The sequence below is a fragment of the Rhipicephalus microplus genome, chromosome 3, assembly GCF_043290135.1.
Source record: "Rhipicephalus microplus isolate Deutch F79 chromosome 3, USDA_Rmic, whole genome shotgun sequence".
NCBI classification, from domain to species: domain Eukaryota; kingdom Metazoa; phylum Arthropoda; class Arachnida; order Ixodida; family Ixodidae; genus Rhipicephalus; species Rhipicephalus microplus.
The window spans coordinates 79,994,596-80,013,883 of record NC_134702.1 but is presented as its reverse complement, the minus strand read 5'-3'; positions in this window follow the sequence as shown (position 1 = coordinate 80,013,883).

Sequence of the window (19,288 nt, the reverse complement as noted above, 5' to 3'; positions counted from 1 at the left end):
CGCGGTGAGCAACGAAACAAGCAGAATGCTAGCAGTGACAGCAAAGGCGGCAGAAAATGAAGACGATGATAACAGTGCGTCACAAACTTGATCCTTGACCACAACGCGCTCACTCGTACCTCCTATCAAGAAGGTATCTGCGTGGAATGGCATTGAAGTAACGTTGGACATCGATACAGGCTCTCCTCTTTGCGTCGTTCTTAGCAGCATCTATGAGACATACAGCCCACATCTACAGAAGTCAGAACTACAGTATTCAAGCTACTTTGGAAAACTTCCGCTTCTTGGCATATTAACGATGCTGGTTCTTACGATAGTACAACAGTGCAGTGCAGTTTCACTGTTTTAGGCTGTAATGGCCCAAGTCTTTGCGGTCAGTATCTGCTGAAAACATTAGCCGATGAGCGCATTCAGGTTCTTAGCCTGTATCCGCAGCCTTCAAACACAAAAGTCAAGCCCGGGAAGTCATTCTAAAGCTGTTCCTACAAAACGCTGACCTTTTTACTGAGAGCAATGGTCTCATCAAAGATCCGCCAGCGTGCCTGCACACCGAGACCGGATTAAGCCCCATGTTCTCCAAGGTGAAGAAAGTTTCTTTTGATTGATTTGATATGTGGGGTTTAACGTCTCAAAACCACTATATGATTATGAGAGACGCCGTAGTGGAGGGCTACGGAAATTTAGACCACCTAGGGTTCTTTAACGTGCACCCAAATCTGAGCACACGGGCCTACAACATTTCCGCCTCCAACGGAAATGCAGCCGCCGCTACCGGGATTCGAACCCGCGCCCTGCGGGTCAGCAGCCGAGTACCTTAGCCACTAGACCACCGCGGCGGGGCGGAAAGTTTCTTTCGCACTCCGTGATGAAGTGTAAAAGGAGCTTGACAGATTAGTGTCCGCTGGCATTTCTTCAGTCTCTCGTTCCGAATGGGTGACGTCCATTGTGCTCGTTTTTAAGAAGGACGGAACGGTACGTGTATGTGGTGACTTCAATGTGACCTTGAACCCAGTGTGTGAGGTTGAGCAGTACCTATTGCCTTTCATAGACGACTTCTTCGTAAATTTATGGGGAGGCAAGAAATTCAGTATATTAGACCTTCACTACGCCTACAACCAGGTCGAGCTATATGCTGACTCACGGAAATTACCAATAATAAACACACTGAAGGGGCTGTTTTATTACAACAAATTACCGTTAGGCATCGCGTCAGCTCCTGCGATATTCCAACACAAAATTGAACCAGTGCTGCAGGGGCTAAAAGGAACTCGGGCATATCTAGATGATGTGCTGATATCCGAGAGCAACGAGAATGATAATGTAAATCTGCAAGCAGTGTTGTAGCAATTCCGCGAGAACGGCATCAAGCTTCATGCGGGCAAGTGCAGGTTTTGTGAATCATCAGTGACGTATCTTGGACATCAGATTGATGCCGAGGGACAACATCTTGAAAAGAATGTCGACGCAATTAGACTAGCCCCGTTTCCACGAAACGTTGCTGAGCTGCGATTCTTTTTAGAAATGGTCACCTTCTACAATAAGTTTCTGCCAAATCTGTCCACTTCGTTTGCATCTTTGTATAAGCTTCTTGAAAACGGCTCAAAATGGGTTTTGCACACGAAGGAAAACATGGCATTTCAGAAGCCAAAGGGCGCGTTTTGCTCAGCCCCAGTGCTAACGTACTCTGATCCTCAGCGGGAGTTGCTGTTGGAATGCGATGCTTCCCCGTACGGTGTTAGTGCAACCCTTTTTCACCGCATAAACGGTGAAGACAGGCTAATTGGGTTCCGTTCGCGAACACTCACCTCCGCTGAAAGGAAGTACTCCCCAATAGAGCAAGAAACTTTAGCCTTAGTGTTTGGCGTGACACGGTTTCGCGATTACCTTTTGGAACGGGAGCTCACACTTGTAACTGATCGCCGGCCACTGCTGGGGCTACTGAGACCGGACCATCAAATTCCTGTCATGGCTGCTGCCGGCATTCAGCGATGAGCGCTTTTGCTTGGGGCATACAAATACAGGCTTATTTGCAAACCTGGCAAACAGATGTTAATCTCGGATGCTCTAAGCCGCGTACCTCAACTATTGCACGAGCCGGAAGCAGAAATCGTGCTGGTCATTGACCAGATAAACAAGCCAGTGGTTTTACACAAGGAGCTTCAACCACTCGCTGAGACGTATGGGGTTTTACAAAAAATACGCAGGTATGGGACTGAAGTATGGCCCTCTGTCGAAGATGACAGCAGGGAAATGGCAGAATACCGGAAAGAACCGACATGAGTTGTCGGTCGAGAAGGGCATGTTAGTTTGGGACCATCGTCAAGTGGTACTAAGAGCAGCGCGTGAGAAACCATTGAAATTATTGCATGGGTCTCATCAGGGAGCATCCACAATAAAGACAAGAGCAAGGGCTAAGTTTTGGTGGGACGGTCTGGATAAAGACATCCCGAGGCCAGCTTCATAATGCAGATTTTGTGCGCAAGCTCTGCCCATGCCCCCGGAACAGAACTGCGTCCGCTGAACGAATGCGCGGAAGAGGTGGTCGCGGCTTCACCCAGATTACGCAGTACCTATTGCAAACAAGATGCTGTTGGTAATCGTGGATGCACACAGCAATTGGATAGAAGCCATTCCTGTATCTCGGCCAACCGCTAACGCAACAGTGGATGCTATGCAAACCTTGTTCAGCCGGTTTGGATTACCACGCACTATAGTTATCGACAACGGCAAACTCTTCACCGGGGCACAAAATTTGTGCAGAAAAATGGAATCGAGCATATTCGTACCCTGCGTTACTACCCTCAAAGAAATGGGCTTGCCGAACGTGCCCTGCGAACTCTTAAGGATGGGTCGAATGCCCGGATCGGAGCTGTCAACGCCTCCGTCAAGAATATTTTCCAAATACAGCAATTCACCACAGTCTTCGGTGTTTTCGCCATCTGAACTACTTTTCAGCTACCACATTTGCGTACTAGACCGTATATTTCCTTTTCGCCCAGGAACCACAAATTGCTGAACAATCCAGGTGCTATGTCCGCCAGTTGGTACTTCACCCCTTGAGATGCCGTCTGTGTGCGCAACTGACGTGTAGGAGACAAGCACACGCCAGGCAAAGTGAAATCACGAGTGAAGCACGTCTCATCACTAGAGCTGCGGAGGACGGCGCCGTTAGACGTCAAGTCGACCAAGTACGACAACGTTCATCCGACACAGATGCAAGCAGAGAAATGTCGACTCCAAAAGAACCACCTTCTGAGGCACACCTCGAACAACCCAGGATGCCCCGAAATGCGAAGCTGATGACCTTCCCCAAAGCGCGGTTCCTGAGCTACGTCGGTCCACAAGAACCCAAAAGCTCACGGAACGCGATGGCTACTAGAGGAAAGGAGTGCTGCAGATAACGAATTGGGCCGAATAATGCCCTCAGAGCATGCGCTATTGTAACAACTCCTTCCTTTATTCTGTCCTCTTCGGTCGCTCTATATTTCCGAGCTGTGTGGGAAAAGTCATGGAAAGAATGAGTTTAACGAGTCAGGAATGGTACTTGGAGTTCTACGAAATATATTCAAATGCCATGTCCGGGTTTAGACGAGGCCGCTCATCAATTGACAAGGTAGTTGACTTGGTGACATATGTAGAGCACCAGAAGGCCTGCAAACGGTTATCTGCTCTTTTGCTTCTTGACGTAAAAGGGGCATACGACAATGTCACCTACGAAGCCATTCTCAGCGCATTAGAAGGAGTGGCACTCGGTGGCAAGATATATATGTGGGTTCAGAGCTACCTACCGAGTAGATCATTTCACGGGCAGACAGAGAATGGCCCGACACCGGAGTATTACTGTAGCCGAGGATTCCCACAAGGCGGAGTGCTAAGCCCGACGCTGTTCAACCTAACACTCATTGAACTAGTTGGCAAGCAACCAAGCAGTGTACGACTTTCCATTTATGCTGATGACATCTGTGTGTGGACATCAGGTGTGACTCGACTTCAACTTCACGCTCGACTTCAGAAAGCAGCATCAGTAACATCGCACCACCTACGCAGAAAAGGGCTTGAAATCGCAAGTGGAAAGTGTGCAGTCATGGCTTTCATCAGAAAACCGTTGTCCGCTTACGGCATATCAATTAACGGGCAGTTGGTGTCATGTAGCTAAAGCCACAGGTTCTTGGGAGTCGTAATCGACCGAAATCTGTCTTGGACCCCACACATAAAGTACGTGAAAAAGCGGCTGACCGCCATTTGTCACTTGTTCAGGTTTCTTGCCGGGCAACGTTGGGGAATGTCTGTCCAGTCTACGTTACAGCTGTACAAGGTATTACTTATTGGATTCCTGTGGTACAGCCTACCTGTTATATCTAACACGTGCAAAACGAACCTGCGCACAATCCAAAATATTCAAGCCCAGGCACTTAGGATAAGCCTTGGTGTACCCCGCTGCGCATCGACAGCTGAAACAATTGCCATTGCACAGGACTACACAATCATGACGCACATCACCATTGAAACGATGCGTACGTACCTCAGGCAACATGCTAGAAATTCTTCCCACCACTTGGCAACCCTCGCTACCGAGAGGCCCCGCATGAAATTTAGTGCAATTGTCTGTGCACATCGTGCGTCGTTTACGTCAGGTTTTGCGCCTGTGGAGAAACTGGTGTATCCTCCGTGGTTTCTGACACTTCCGCAAGTACATCTTTCGATTCCAGGAATACAGAAAAATCAAATTTGCCTTGGTCAGCCCTAAATCAATTGAGCTTGCACCTCCTGCACGAAATATACAATAACTACGTGCACATATACACCGATGGTTCAACCACAGCGTCTGTTTCTGGTGGTGCGGTGGTGATTCTAGCTAGAGGAATCACTCTGCTAATCAAAATGTCACACGTCACTGCGTCTACAGCGTCAGATCTTGCAGCTTTGCGTGGCGCCCTAGAGTATATCAAATCCCAGAGACCGAGTAAATGGGCTGTGTTTTCTGACTCGAAACCGGCCCTACAGAGCATGCAGTCAGTCCTTCGACGAGGTTGACATGAACACTTAACTTACGCGGTTGTCAAGCTTCTTCACCACGTCACAAAAACAGGCCACGAGGTCCATTTTCAGTGGCTACCTGGCCATTGTGAGATCAGTAGCAATGATTGCGCAGACAACGCGGCTCGCGCATCGCATCAAGAAGAGCACATTCTTCCGATTCCTTTGCCAAGGACAGACGCTGCAAAGCAACTTCATCACCTGGCCCGTAGTCTGTATCTGCGGGAGTGGAACACCCCAAGCATAAGACATACAAGACTCCACCAAATAAACCCTCGACTGGAACTTCGACCTCCATCCGGACTTCGTCGACGTGAAGCTTCGCTTCTTTGTCGCCTTTTGTTGGGGGTTACCTTCACAAAAGCATATACAACTCTCATTGGATGGACCGACAATGCGGAATGTGACGTCTGCGGCATCGAAGAAGACATCGGCCATCTGATATGCCATCGCGCTCGATTTGCCACTGAAAGACAGAAGCTTTTGGACACATTTCGACAATGAGGCGATCAGCCACTCTCTATGCAGATGCTACTGGAACACCGTCCTCGCCTTTCGTCGGTTAAAAAAGCAGTCAAAGCCGTCTTGTGCTTTTTGAGGACTACAAGCCTGTGTGAACACCTTTAATTTTTGTGTAGTGCCACCGCTGCATACGCGTCAGCCCATTGACTGACAATCCTTTTTTTCTCTCTCTTTTCCTTCTCTTTCCTCTCTCTCCCTCATATAAATGCCCTCCTTTCCATTCCCCCCACGTAGGGTAGCAAACCGGGTATGTGCCTGGTTAACCTCCCTGCCTTCTCTCTTGTTGTTTTTGTCCTCCCTCCTCCCGAGCTGGAAATAAATGCTCGACCTTTTGTCCTGCCCCATCGACTGGTTTCCATGTAGCCGCTGCCGGCCTTTGGCCTGTAGTACGTAACAAAACGTCTAATGCGTGCACTCACACGACGAATTTCCCATCTTCAAGCATTTGCGTGGAAACTTCCAGGATAATTTGACATATTTTATGAAAGAGACCCCTCGTTGATTTTAAATTAGGTGATCTTGGGCTTTTTCTCTAAACGTACAATATGAGAGGCCTGCACGGGTTTGAATGCACGTTGCAGGAAAACGTCAGTGTTTTCCTGCAACATGCATTTAAACCCGCATCACCAAGTTGGTTTCATTAGAAACCAACTTGATGTTCTTAACTTTAGTGTCTAACAGCCGTTGTATTTGTGCTGAAAGCCTAAAAGTCAGGTTTACAAAGAAACAACGAAAGAACCCGGATGAACGTAGCGGTATTGCTGACGTGGACCCGCGCACTATATACCGAGCTCTACTAACGGGAACATTTCACCTGCCATGAGCTGCGTTCGTGAAGACAGTTTTTTTTCGACCTAGTCACTCAAGAGCGAGAACCTTGCCGCGAGAATCATCAGATGGCACATGTATCCAGCCTAACCCCAATTAATTTGCAGCGTGCTGCTGAGCAAGCGCTCAATTTAAGCCTGTCTCTAGGAAGGTGGTTTAATGGCGAACGAAATAAGAAGAAGGGCACTAGAACACGACGTGTAATCATTTCGGTGCTTTATTGGCAACCTTCCTTGTTCCCATGACCTAGATTTCACACGCTATCTTGTCCAACTTTCTTTTTTGAGCTTTTGTGGTGGGTGTTCTCTTTGTATTTCACTTGGCGTTTGGCGCAGTATCTCAAGTCATAGGTGCGCCAAAGTGTCCCTGCAGAAAAGATGAGCTCTTCACGAAATATGAGCTTCCTGTAGATCTTTTCGTTTGAAGGTCTCCCTGGAGAATGGTTTGTTATGGACGCTGTCTCCTAACTTCACGCCGCTTAGAGTCTCTGTACTGGCAGTGCCTGTGCCGCTTGCCCTTGTCAGGCTCAAGTTTTCTTTCACTTTGGGTTCTATACCAATCTCTTTAGGGCTCCAGGTCGTGTGTCTTTTACGCTTAGCATTTATTTTTATAAAGTTCATGGTAAAGAAGGGTAACTTTTATGGCTGTTTATTATCTTGCTTGACACGACTGGTTAGCTTCTTTTTTTTGATGCATGACAGTGGTATTTTCGAAAAGTTTCAGGCTTTCCTTCTAAGACTTCGGGGATGGTCTCAGCGTAACTGTACAGAAAACGGTTCCGCACAGTTTAGATTAGAGCTTGAAAAATATTCTCGCGAGTAATAAATCAGAGGTGATGAAGTAGGAGTTAATGTAGGGGAATATAACTCTGCTTAACAGATATAAAATTGTTTTTAACTTACTGTTTACTGCGTAAATATTAGATGAAATAATACACTGTATAAAATCTACTGATTTCGCTTTATGAAAAGCCAGAGGGCTGAACGAGCATTCTTCGCGAACCAGTCATTGAACTGTAATGTAGAAAATTGGTTTCGGCGTAAAAAGTGGATGACCAACTTACGGCAAATACGGAGACAACCTACGGTAACTTACGACGCGTAGAACGCTACTTTATTGGTAGAAAGATATAGAGGACTTAAGTAACGTTACTCTAAAGGTAGAAAAATAAATCGAGAAGGCTGACTTTTTTTTCTGCCGTGAAAATTAAACTCATGGCTAATGACTTTAAACTTATAGGAAGAGCCATTGATTAGTAAAATATTATTTTTCTAAAATTTAAACCCGATAAGGATGACAGTTCTTCCTACAAAATTCTGTATATACTGAAATGGCAGAAGAAAAAAGAAGATTAAATTATTAGGTTTGCGAACGACAAATGCGTTAGCAATAAATATAAACACTACTGGTTAATTCATCACTTTCGTGTGGTGTTCGAAGCGCGGCTGCGAATCAAGGAACATATGTGAATATGAAGGAGATGAGGCCGACGTTGCTTTTCTCTGGTGCTGATGTAGTCCAATGGTCTCAAACTTAACATGTAGTCCAATGGTCTCAAAATAATATTTTTCTAAATTTTAAACTCGATAAAGATGACAGCTCTTCCGACAAAATTCTGTATATACTGAAATGGCAGAAGATAAAAGAAGATTAAATTATTAGGTTTGCGAACGATAAATGCGTTAGCAATAAATATAAACACTACTGGTTAATTCACCACTTTCGTGTGGTGTTCGAAGCGCGGCTGCGAATCAAGAAACATATGTGAATATGAAGATGAGACCGACGTTGCTTTTCTCTGGTGCTGATGTAGTCCACTGGTCTCAAACTTACCTCCGGTAGAGAGTCGGAGTCAAGGAATATGCAGCCGCAAGGGCAAACTTTGCGAAAAAGGCTGGGGCAGAGAGAAACGTGGCAAAGAAATGGTGACTTAAAAGCACCATATGAAAGAACAGATTTACCATAACCCGGATATGTTAATTTGAAAAAGTATTTACGTGGAGAATCTAGAATTATATCAACTTTGGCCTCCTTAGCGACTCAAATCTGGGTGCTGAGTGTAAACTTAGGAGATTTTATTCCATGGCTCAGTTTTACCATACAGCGACCTCACACGGAGGCCTTAAAAAACCTAGTCCGTGTAGGTTATGTGGATAAAAAGTTAACGCTGGTGCACACCAGCGACTAGCAGTGGTTGCGCGACCGATTGCGACTGGCGACCAAGAAGCGACTGATGTTCACACCGGCAGAGGCTGCATGTGAGCTACCGGAAGTAGCACAACCGGAGAGTCACGTCTGGATTTAGATATAAGCGAGAACTCTAAATACCGGCGCCGATCAGCTGATCGCCACCAGCTGATTGAGCGGAGCGAACCGAGTGCGCCGCATTTATTGTTTTCGTCCGTTCTCGCACATCGAACTCCGAGTTCCCAGCAGTGTCAAGGAGTTCGATTCATGCGAAGAACAAGAGATCGTCATGGCGCTGATGCGTTATGCCATGGTGTCAGCGCTGGCAGCATAGAATCCCCCAAAGAAAACAAAGCTGGTGGTGGATGTGACCGTCCCTTCGCTCGCGAGAGTTGGCTGGCGATGAAACTGCCTACCTCCTAAAGCGGCGTTGATACGACGTGGAGTATCAACGCCGCTATCCGAAACTATCCTTGAATTTAACTTGACATGCCACAGCCTGCAATGTAGCACGTGATGCGAACGGACGACATGGTAAAGGACACGTCCCAACATCGGCACCATGACACGCGTGTCATGTAACAACATGACTACGTCCCACACTCATGATCCGCTCGCGGCCGTTTCGCTACTTTCGCATATGCCACGATTTGGTACTACGTCACGCGAATGGATGACGAAGGTATGTGACTGGTGCAAACATGAGAATCATGGGATGCGTGTCATGTAAGAACATCAATACACGCCACACTCAAGGCGCCAATATCCATCCCGTCACGCCGGTGATGCCACGCCAGGCGCAGACGTCCCCCTAGTAGAGATGAGTGGATGTTCTCACTGACCTTCATTATGGATCTGCATGACATATACTCGCAGGCGCGTGCCGCACTGCGTTGTTTTGACGCATGCGAGTTTGAGCGCACACGGCATCCCTCCGTCACGAAGAGAGGCAGACGAGGTGCTGTCTAAGTAACGTCGTCGACACGAAATGCAGCATGTCGCACTTCGCACCGATTGCTACAGGGCCACGCCGACGGACGCTGGTCGCGCCTGTCACGCCTGGCGTCACACTATAGAGTGCTCGCATTTTGCTAACGTGGCGTCACCACGCCCAGCCTGTGCGTGCGTCAACGTTGTGTCGGAGTAGGTTGGGCCCTTCATGACGCGCTCGCCGCCATTGTGCTAGCTCCACATGTACCAAATTTGGTATCAAGGGAAGGGAATTGACGTAAAGGTAAATTACCTGTCCAAACCTGATAATCATAATTGGCGTTTCATGTAAAACATGGCTACATGCTACGCAGCGTTCTGGCGGCCGTTTCAGTAGTTCCACATATACGAAATTTAGTAATACGTGACGTGAATAAATATAATGTAAATGACACGTCTAAATATGATAATGGTGGTGTGAATTTGATGTAAAACATGACTACATGCTGCGCATATAGCACGCTTGCGGCCGTTTTGCAAGCTCCGTATATACCAAAGTCGGTATCAGGTGACGTTATTAGGTGATGAAGGTGAATGAAACATCCAAACCTGATAATCATGCCATGGATGTCATGTATGGCATAAATTGCCTCCGCCTCTTAATTTTAAAGTGACCTATCAGCTATCCTCTTTCGTGCTTCGCATATCATCGATTCCCACTGTAGGTGGGATCTGCCAACGTTTCTTCCTAAACAAACTAGTTCGCGTCAATAAAGCTTTCCTGGATAGCTTACTTTTTTTCCTATTGAAAGGACTGAGAAGACTTCTTGCTCTCCCATAGTAGTGTACAAAGTGCTCTGGTTTGTTAAACACTTTTTCTAAACACACGATTTGTTTGACTCGACACGAGAATTTCGGAGCTATGTGCCTTCTTCAATCGGTATGGCTTTACGCTCTCCCATAGTAGTGTACTAAATATTCTACATCCTTCAACACTTTTTCTAGACACACTTCCTAATAATATGGTGCCAGTTACTGAGTGTCCGCTCCGTCTGACAGGTGCAGCTGCTGTAAGCTGTCATTTTATACAAAATTGAAGCCAACGCCTACTCCGTAACCTGATAGTCAATGCAACGCTGCATGGATGGACGTGTATATTTATGAGCGTCAACGTAATAACGGGAGGGTCATATGTGTGCCACCACACCGAAAAAAAGTTCCTTTCTTCAATCGTCAGACCTGCTTGAGGCCGACAGAAATCCCGATTGTCATAAGGTTTAGTGACGAAGATGAAAGCAGTGTAACTTTAATCAAGAGGAGGGTGGTCTTCTTCCTCAGAACTGTATTATCTATCATGTACATGATGCGAATGCGTCAACATGGCTACTTCCATGACGGAACAGGGAATTCGAGCCTTTTAACCTAATCGTTAGCGTACTGGGCAGCCAAGACTTGATTGTGGTTAGTTGGTTTTTGACGGACCTTTCAAAGTGGTCCTGCGTAATACGGAACCAATCAAGCCACACTCTCAGGTAGTGTATTTTAATGTGCAAATATTTTTTTTTCGGGTTTTAGATTCCATTTCTATTTCTTCCGCTCCATCTAGGAGATCTCCTGGCTTGACTAGGAGCGTATACCATGCCACGCGTGTTTCTTATTTTCACCTTCGTTTCATTGGGCTTTCACCCACAAAGCCTGTCAAAAAGTCTCCACGCAAACTGCGCTTCATTGTTCGAGAAGGTTCGCGATTATTGTAGATCATTCTGTTAGGACGGCGCGCAAGCCGCGAACAGTTGTGATCATTCGAGATCTTGCGCGACGACCAGGTATAAGACTGAACTATTGGATGGCACATGTATAAATTCCGCCCCGATTCACCTCTGATCAGTTGATCGACGTCCGATGTTCTGTTCGCCGCAATCAGTGCCAGTGTATTGGTCTAACCTGACTTTCCGTTTACCGGCCACACATTCGACCAATTAATAGCTTCATACTTTCCATACATTCGGCTGTTTTCTTGAATGTCACGACCACGTAAAGATATATAGAGCCCTACTCTGGTCTTCGTCACCAGCGAAACTTGACTCATGATGGTAAGCTGCACTTCCCGGGCTGAGCCGGCGAGTTGTTTCTCGCACTACTGCGTACTTGGTGTCAGATTCCTTAATCTGGAAATTGTCTAAGTTGCATAGTTTACGATCGTACTCCCACGATATGCGGTAGAGAGTGGTGGTAAAGGAAATGAGGCCGAAGAGGAGAGAAACAGAAATGGAATCACAAATGTATGTTTCCTTCCCACCTTGAACGATGAGCGGGCTGCACGTTTGGAACACCAGGGGCATTTTATTGGCTTGATGCTCACTCACTGTCTGTGGTAGATTGTGTCGATTGATATAAGCCGGACGGCAATCTCATTGCCATCTTGCAGAGCCGGTCAGTTCAGCGTTAGCAATAGAAGCGATTTCAAGCAAGGGCATGGTGAAACGATTTTAATAAACTAGATATAGTTACACTGATGCATAGACCGCCTAAGTTATGCACTTACACATTCACTGAGTTGCAGTATACCCCTGTGTGTTCACTTAATGCATACGTATTCCCCTGGCAATGATAACAGTTGATTTACTTCGCTAATGCGAGAGTTAGTGTTGTAAGAGCCTCAAATATTTGGAAATAAGTGTGGCCCATTCTCACAATTTTATTTCCTCATTTGATGTATTGATTCTTGTTCTCCACGTCTAAATTCGAGAACGTGAAAACTGATTCACTATTTGCATCGTACAAAGCTAAAGTAAAACTTTCCTATTCGGAAGGCTCTGTATTTTGTTTTATTCTTGTTAGCGAAAAGTCACACATATTTGGCGGAAGAAAAAAAAGAAGAGGGAAGTGGCCTTAATTCGATCCTGAAGAAGAGAGCTAACATTTGGTCTTTCCTGCAAGAAAGGCGCTTCAAGATGCGAACAGCGCCCCCAGCTACATTGACTTGAAGAATTCCGAATACCGACGCTCTCTGAAAGAATCATCGATCGAACCCGTTTTTGTGGCCTCCGGCTCAAATGTTTGTCGGAGCGGCTTCGCTTCAGGCGTTTCTATTCTCGACGCGAGAACAGCTTCGTTCATTCATAACACCTTTTGTATATCCATATGGCCAAGTGGGAAAGCGTGGGGTAACTCTTGTGTGTCACATTAAGACGTTAGCGGAAAATCGGAAGCACAATCGCACTGTGTCAAGCTTTGTGTATTTAGCCCGTATGTAAACTACAGCGACTTCCGAAGTAAATATGACATATGAGACAGTTGAATCTAAATAGAAAAAAAGTCCTTTAAATTATTTTTGTGCCCAAAAACTGGGGGTCCCTGAAGCTCCACCTTTGAGAGCTGATCGAGACGGTGATACCGAAATGCATGCATGCACGAAAACACACACACCCTCACATACTCCCGCACGCACGCACGCTCAAACGTACGCATAAACACACCCACATTATCGCATTCACTTCTCGGTGAAAACCTAGGCTGTGCAGCAGGGAAAGCCAAAATGAAATACCTGGTGGCCAACGATGCATTTTCGCTGACAACCAAAGATGCCGCTGACACCGGCACCGAAATTTGTGCGAAACGAGCGCTTTATTGCTATCGCTCTAATAACTTACCCAGTATATGAATATATATCTTCAGAAAAGCCACAGAACTCTCTAAGGAGAAACCTAATCTCTCTCAAGGAATTCATCGGAGGCATTTGTTTTTAGACGGTAGTTGTCCACGTGTTTCTTTGAAAAGACTCATGCATGTGGCTAGTGGGGGCTGTGGCAAGTTTGTGTGTGTGTGTGTGTGTGTGTGTGTGTGTGTGTGTGTGTGTGTGTGTGTGTGTGTGTGTGTGTGTGTGTGTGTGTGTGTGTGTGTGTGTGTGTGTGTGTGTGTGTGTGTGTGTGTGTGTGTGTGTGTGTGTGTGTGTGTGTGTGTGTGTGTGTGTGTGTGTGTGTGTGTGTGTGTGTGTGTGTGTGTGTGTGTGTGTGTGTGTGTGTGTGTGTGTGTGTGTGTGTGTGTGTGTGTGTGTGTGTGTGTGTGTGTGTGAGTGAGTGAGTGAGTGAGTGAGTGAGTGAGTGAGTGAGTGATAGACTTAAAGGCCCATGTACTCCAAGACACAAACATCGACAGTACATGGAAAAGAAAATCTGAATTGCTGCAAAAGATTATGTACCTCAGACGTGTGATTTGATAAGAGAAAGCAGAAGGTTGGTTTTTACGAATAATAACTGCACATAATAAAGCTGTTTAGAGTGAAAGCTCAAACAGTTTTGAGTACACCAAATCAACCTATCGTACAAGAACGTTTCGTTGCGTCACACGAGAACATGAGAGCCCATTCTGGTACACATGGTCCAGTGGCTGAACAAAACCACTTCGGTCCTGACTGTACCGTCAGTTTCGTTCCTTCGCTTTTCTCTCAAGTCGAGCCCTTGTGCATGTTGCTGTTGTTGGGTGTTCTGCTGTGGATATTCGCATTTCATGCACAGTCGCTGAACCGTCTTGGTCACGTGGGATTGAAATTTATCTAACCATAGTATCAGAAAAAAATTTGTTGATGGTATGACAAAAACAGCACGAGTTTTGAAAGAAAACGTTTTATATGAAGGATTAGAAAGAGGTAAGCTAAGTGAATAAAATTCTATGTAAACGAATGTGCAATAATTTCCAACCTCTGCGCATTCATGTTTTATTTTTCATTGGTGGCTCTGAAAACTTCAGTCTCCTTCACTTGCTATTTCGTGACGCAGTGATTGTATGTCCTAAGTTGTTGTCTAGTGCACCTACTGCACCTAGTGCACTGGGTGGCTAGTTGTTTTTTTTTTGTTAGAAAAACTAGCCACCCTGTTTACGAGGTGTCTCCTGACGGGAAGAGTACCAGAGTCTTGGAAGAAGGCTAACATCATCTTAATACATAAGAAAGGACTTGAAGAAAGGACAAGGACTTGAAGAATTACAGGTCGATCAGCTTGCTCTCTGCAGTATACAAGCTATTTACAAAGATAATTGCTAACAGAATAAAGAAAACATTAGAATTCAATCAACCAAAAGAACAAGCAGGATTTCGAACAGGCTACTCAACAATTGACCACATTTATACTGTCAATCAGGTAATAGAGAAATGCTCAGAATATAACCAACCACTATACATAGCCTTCATAGATTACGAGAAGGCGTTTGATTCAGTAGAAATATCAGCTGTCATGTAGACACTGCGGAATCAGGGCGTAGATAAAGTATATATAAACATTCTGGAAGAAATCTAAAGGGGATCAACTGCTACCAAAGTGCTTCATAAAGAAAGCAACAGAATACCAATAAAGAAGGGTGTAAGGCAGGGGGACACAATCTCCCCAATGCTATTTACCACGTGCTTACAGGAGGTTTTCAGAAGCCTAGAATGAGAACAGTTAGGGATAAGAGTTAATAGAGAGTACCTTAGTAACCTGTGCTTCACCGATGACATTCCATTGCTCAGTAACTCAGGGGACGAATCACAACTCTTGATTACAGAGTTAGACTAGGAGAGCAGAAAGGTGGGTCTTAAAATTAATCCGCAGAAAACGAAAGTAATGTAAAACAACCTCGGAAAAGAGCAGCGCTTCGATATAGGTAATAGTGCACTTTAAGTTGTAAAAGACTATGTCTACTTAGGGCAGGTAATAACCGCAGAGGCGAACCACAAGATGGAGGTAACTAGAAGAATGAAAATGGGGTGGAGCACATTCGGCAAGCACTCTCAAATTATGACAGGTAGATTGCCACTATCCCTCAAAAGGAAGGTATATAACAGCTGTATCTTGCCGGTACTTAGCTACGGAGCAGAAACCTGAAGACTTACAAAGAGGGTTCAGCGTAAATTGAGGACGACGCAATGAGCAATGGAAAGAAAAATGGTAGGTGTAACATTAAGAGACAAAAAGAGAGCAGAGTGGATTAAGGGACGAACGGGGGTTAAGGATATCATAGTTGAAATAAAGAGAAGAAATGGACATGGGCCGGGCATATAGCGCGTAGACAGGATAACCGCTGGTCATTAAGGGTAACAAACTGGATTTCCAGAGAAGGGAAGCGGGTTAGGGGGAGACAGAAGGTTAGGTGGGCAGTTGAGATTAAGAAGTTTGTGGGTATAAATTGGCAGCAGCAAGCATGGGACCGGGTTAACTGGCGGAACAAGGGAGAGGCCTTTGTGCTGCATTGCACGTAGTCAGGCTGATGATGATAATGATGATGATGCACCTTCCAATGAATAAACACCTCTAATTTCGCTTTTTAAGTATCGCGGTTGAAAAGCTTCGGCTTTACTTTTTTTTGTGTAGCCGGGGCACGGAAATGGTGCTCACTTCGGCGAACATGCTACATATTCTGGCGCACTTTCTAATATACCACTCAAGCAAACTGATGCGAAAGAAGTGGATAAAGTCGTAGCGGTGAAAAAGCATCAAAATATAAGCTCAATGAGCCACTGCAATCTTTTCTTGTTTACGAAAGAGTTCTCGTTACATATGAAATAATATTTTCCGATACATGTACATTTTCAATTGGTTTTATTGTGTCCCTTCACGTGCAGCATAATGCGTCTACCACAAGCTTGTTGCTATTGAAGCGTGTTGTTTGTACGGTCATATCATCCTACCCTGCACTTTTGAATAATAGCTTTATTTAGGTGTTTACAACATGTTAGCTACGTCTCGTTGATTTAGCATTAACGAAATCGCCATCAAATAATGACGCCTAGATTTTATTAGAATCATCCAATGCATAGTGCGCGGGATGTAACATGCACTTCATGACATTTTAAAGTTGATTCCATGTAATTTACGAGTGATAGCGTTGAGCACTTAGTATAAAGATAGCGTATTATTGGCTGTCAACAGTCAAAGGAAATGGTATGCGGGTATTTGAAACAGAGTAAATAAAAGAACGTCTACCTGTTTTTTTAGTTGAAGATACATGGCCTTTGAGAGAACCCCCACAAGGTACTTACGGTCGTGTCTCTGTAAAGGCAGACTCAGAAAGATATTCCAGTCTCCTTCCTTCCAGAAGGTTGCTTCGTTCCAACAAAGTGTTAACGCCACTGAGGTTTTTTTTTTTTTGTACACCGATCACGTTTCTCCTTTCCAAACGACCCTCCTGGGTCGGAATTGCTTGCCTTTTTTCAGGGGCACTGTCGCGACCAACGTGTTGCACCATAAATAGAAGGATAACAAAAACAGCAGTCCAGCCACACAAAAGAGAGATTAGCTAGCGAAAGTAAACCGATTTTCTCTGCCAGTAATAACACCGCGAAGCGACTGGCTCTGTGATCTGGTAACTTTGTTCCCACCTGACCTCCGCGATCGTGGTAGCTGAATGACCAGGAACCTTGGCCTGAGGGCGAAAGGTCTTCTAGATCACAGAAAAACGAGACATTCTGAGACAGGACGTAATGCTATAGGCTAGCGTTGTTCCTCGGCGATTAATGCCTCGGCGAGCGCCGAATATCGATAAGCAGTTTTTTGTTGTTGTTGGTTAGCGTCCCCCTTGTGCTCCGGTTGTTATCGTGAGACGTGACCTCACCGACACAAACGTTCCAAATTTGTGCCTGTAGGAAGAGCTGGCAAGAGAAATGTAACATCAAAAGCTCGTTTAATGCGTGCATTTCTTCACCGATAAACTGCGTTTGATCCGCTAAAAATAAGCCAACGCGTTGAAACTGAGGTGCCATAGCCATGATATTGATTGATATGTTGGGTTTAACAAAGCCACCACATGATTATGAGAGACGCCGTAGATGAGGGCTTCGGAAATCTCTACCACCCGTGGTTCTTTACGTGCACCCAAATCTGAGCACACGGACTTACAACATTTCCGCCTCCATCGAAAATGCAGCCGCCGCAGCCGAGATTCGAACCCGCGACCTGCGGGTCAGCAGCCGAGTACCTTAGCCACTAGACCATCGCGGTGGGGCAGGCGCCAGAGCCACCCAGCTATTCATTGTATAGGGCAGTTTCATTTTTCCGACACACTTTCACACTCTCCAGCGCACGCTAACCGATTGGGCATGTTTCTGGTTAACCTGCCTGCATGCTGTTTTTATTTTGTTCATCTAAAAGGGCGAAAAAAAAGAAAAAAAGTGATGACATTAGCGAAGAAATTAACCTTGGCCAATAATCAACAAAAAAATACTGAAAAGACGGTTTTTATCACAATGAGTTGAAAGAAGAGAGTGAATCAGAAGCGAACAACGCTGCGAACTAAGATGAAATAAATGGAACAAAATACTAAACAGTATGATGATAACAATATTATTGAAAATATTAATATTTAAAAGAAGAAGAATAGATTATTTGTGGGGTCTTACATTCAATTGATTGATTGATTGATTGATTAATTGATTGATTGATTGATATGTTGGGTTTAACGTCCGACAAGCTCCAATGAATATGTGAAAAGCCGGAAATTTCGACCACCTGGGGTTCTTTAACGTGCACCCAGATCTGAGCACACAGGCCTACAGCATTTCCGATTCCATCGGAAATGCAGCCGGCGCAGCCGGGATTCCATCCCATGACCTGCGGGTCAGCAGCCGAGCACCTTAGCCACTAGACCAACGCGGCGGGGCGGGGTTTTACGTTCGGAAACCACCATATGATTATGGGAGACGCCGTAGTGGAGGGCTCCGAAAATTTCGACCACCAGGGGTTCATTAATGCGCACCCAAATTTGAACACACAGGCGTTTGAACAAGATGAGAGAAATAAGAATTTACTACCCTACACATTTCTGGAAGTTGAAAGCTTGTTCGGAAGTAAGAGGGGAGGTCTTGTTGCCCAATAAAGGTTGCATATACCAAATTCCTGCGCATGTGCACGAGTTAACTGGCACAAGTTCACCAGCCATTCACGCATAAGGCGACGCCTTACCACGTGCCCTACAACATAGATTTACTATTCGCAACTTCTGAATTAAATTAATATATATAACGCTATCACACTGGTTCTGCATGAAAGACTTGTAATAAAGACTGTAATAATAGTTGGCGGGAGCATGCTTATCGAATTTCTTATCACAATGCACCTGCCAAAAATTTCGATCATATGTCTCTAGTGAAACACACATTTTGTTGTGCTTAGTTCTTAACTTTTGAAAAGCTGTTTTTGTGCGCCTACCCCGCAGTCAGGCACCTGAAGGAATATATGAAGATTTAAATGAATTAACAGGTTTTTTTCGGTATTGGTGATCGGGTATTCATCTTCATGAACCGCGTCTATCCAAAGCTTTCAATTCATTTGGCTAGAAACACTTATTGATACACCTCACAACAGCGACAAGATTGTAAGTCACCTCAGACTTTATTTTAGACAGCTGAGATTACCTAAACGCACTCCCACATGAAAGTATAAGGGCGTCTTTCATATCAATCCCATTAAAATTAGGTCACCATGATCTCACAGACCAGCCCACGCTAATCTTCAGATCAGCCATTCAAACACTTCTGATTACAGTGGTCGTGTCATGCACGCTGTCTCTCTTCGGTAAAGTCATGGCTTCACCGGAATACGAGGTCGCTCATCGCTACAATATCAATAAACGGTCCTCCTCTCTCTGCAGCAGTATATAGTGGCCATCTAGTGTGCCACACAGGTGCTTGGTAGTGGCACTTACCCGCCGGAACATGAGTGCCCTGGTGCGTGGCTTCTGCACTTGGCTGCGGCAGGAAGATCGTACTGCCGGCGCTAAGCACAGATGGCACACTTGGTGTATACCCTAGTTC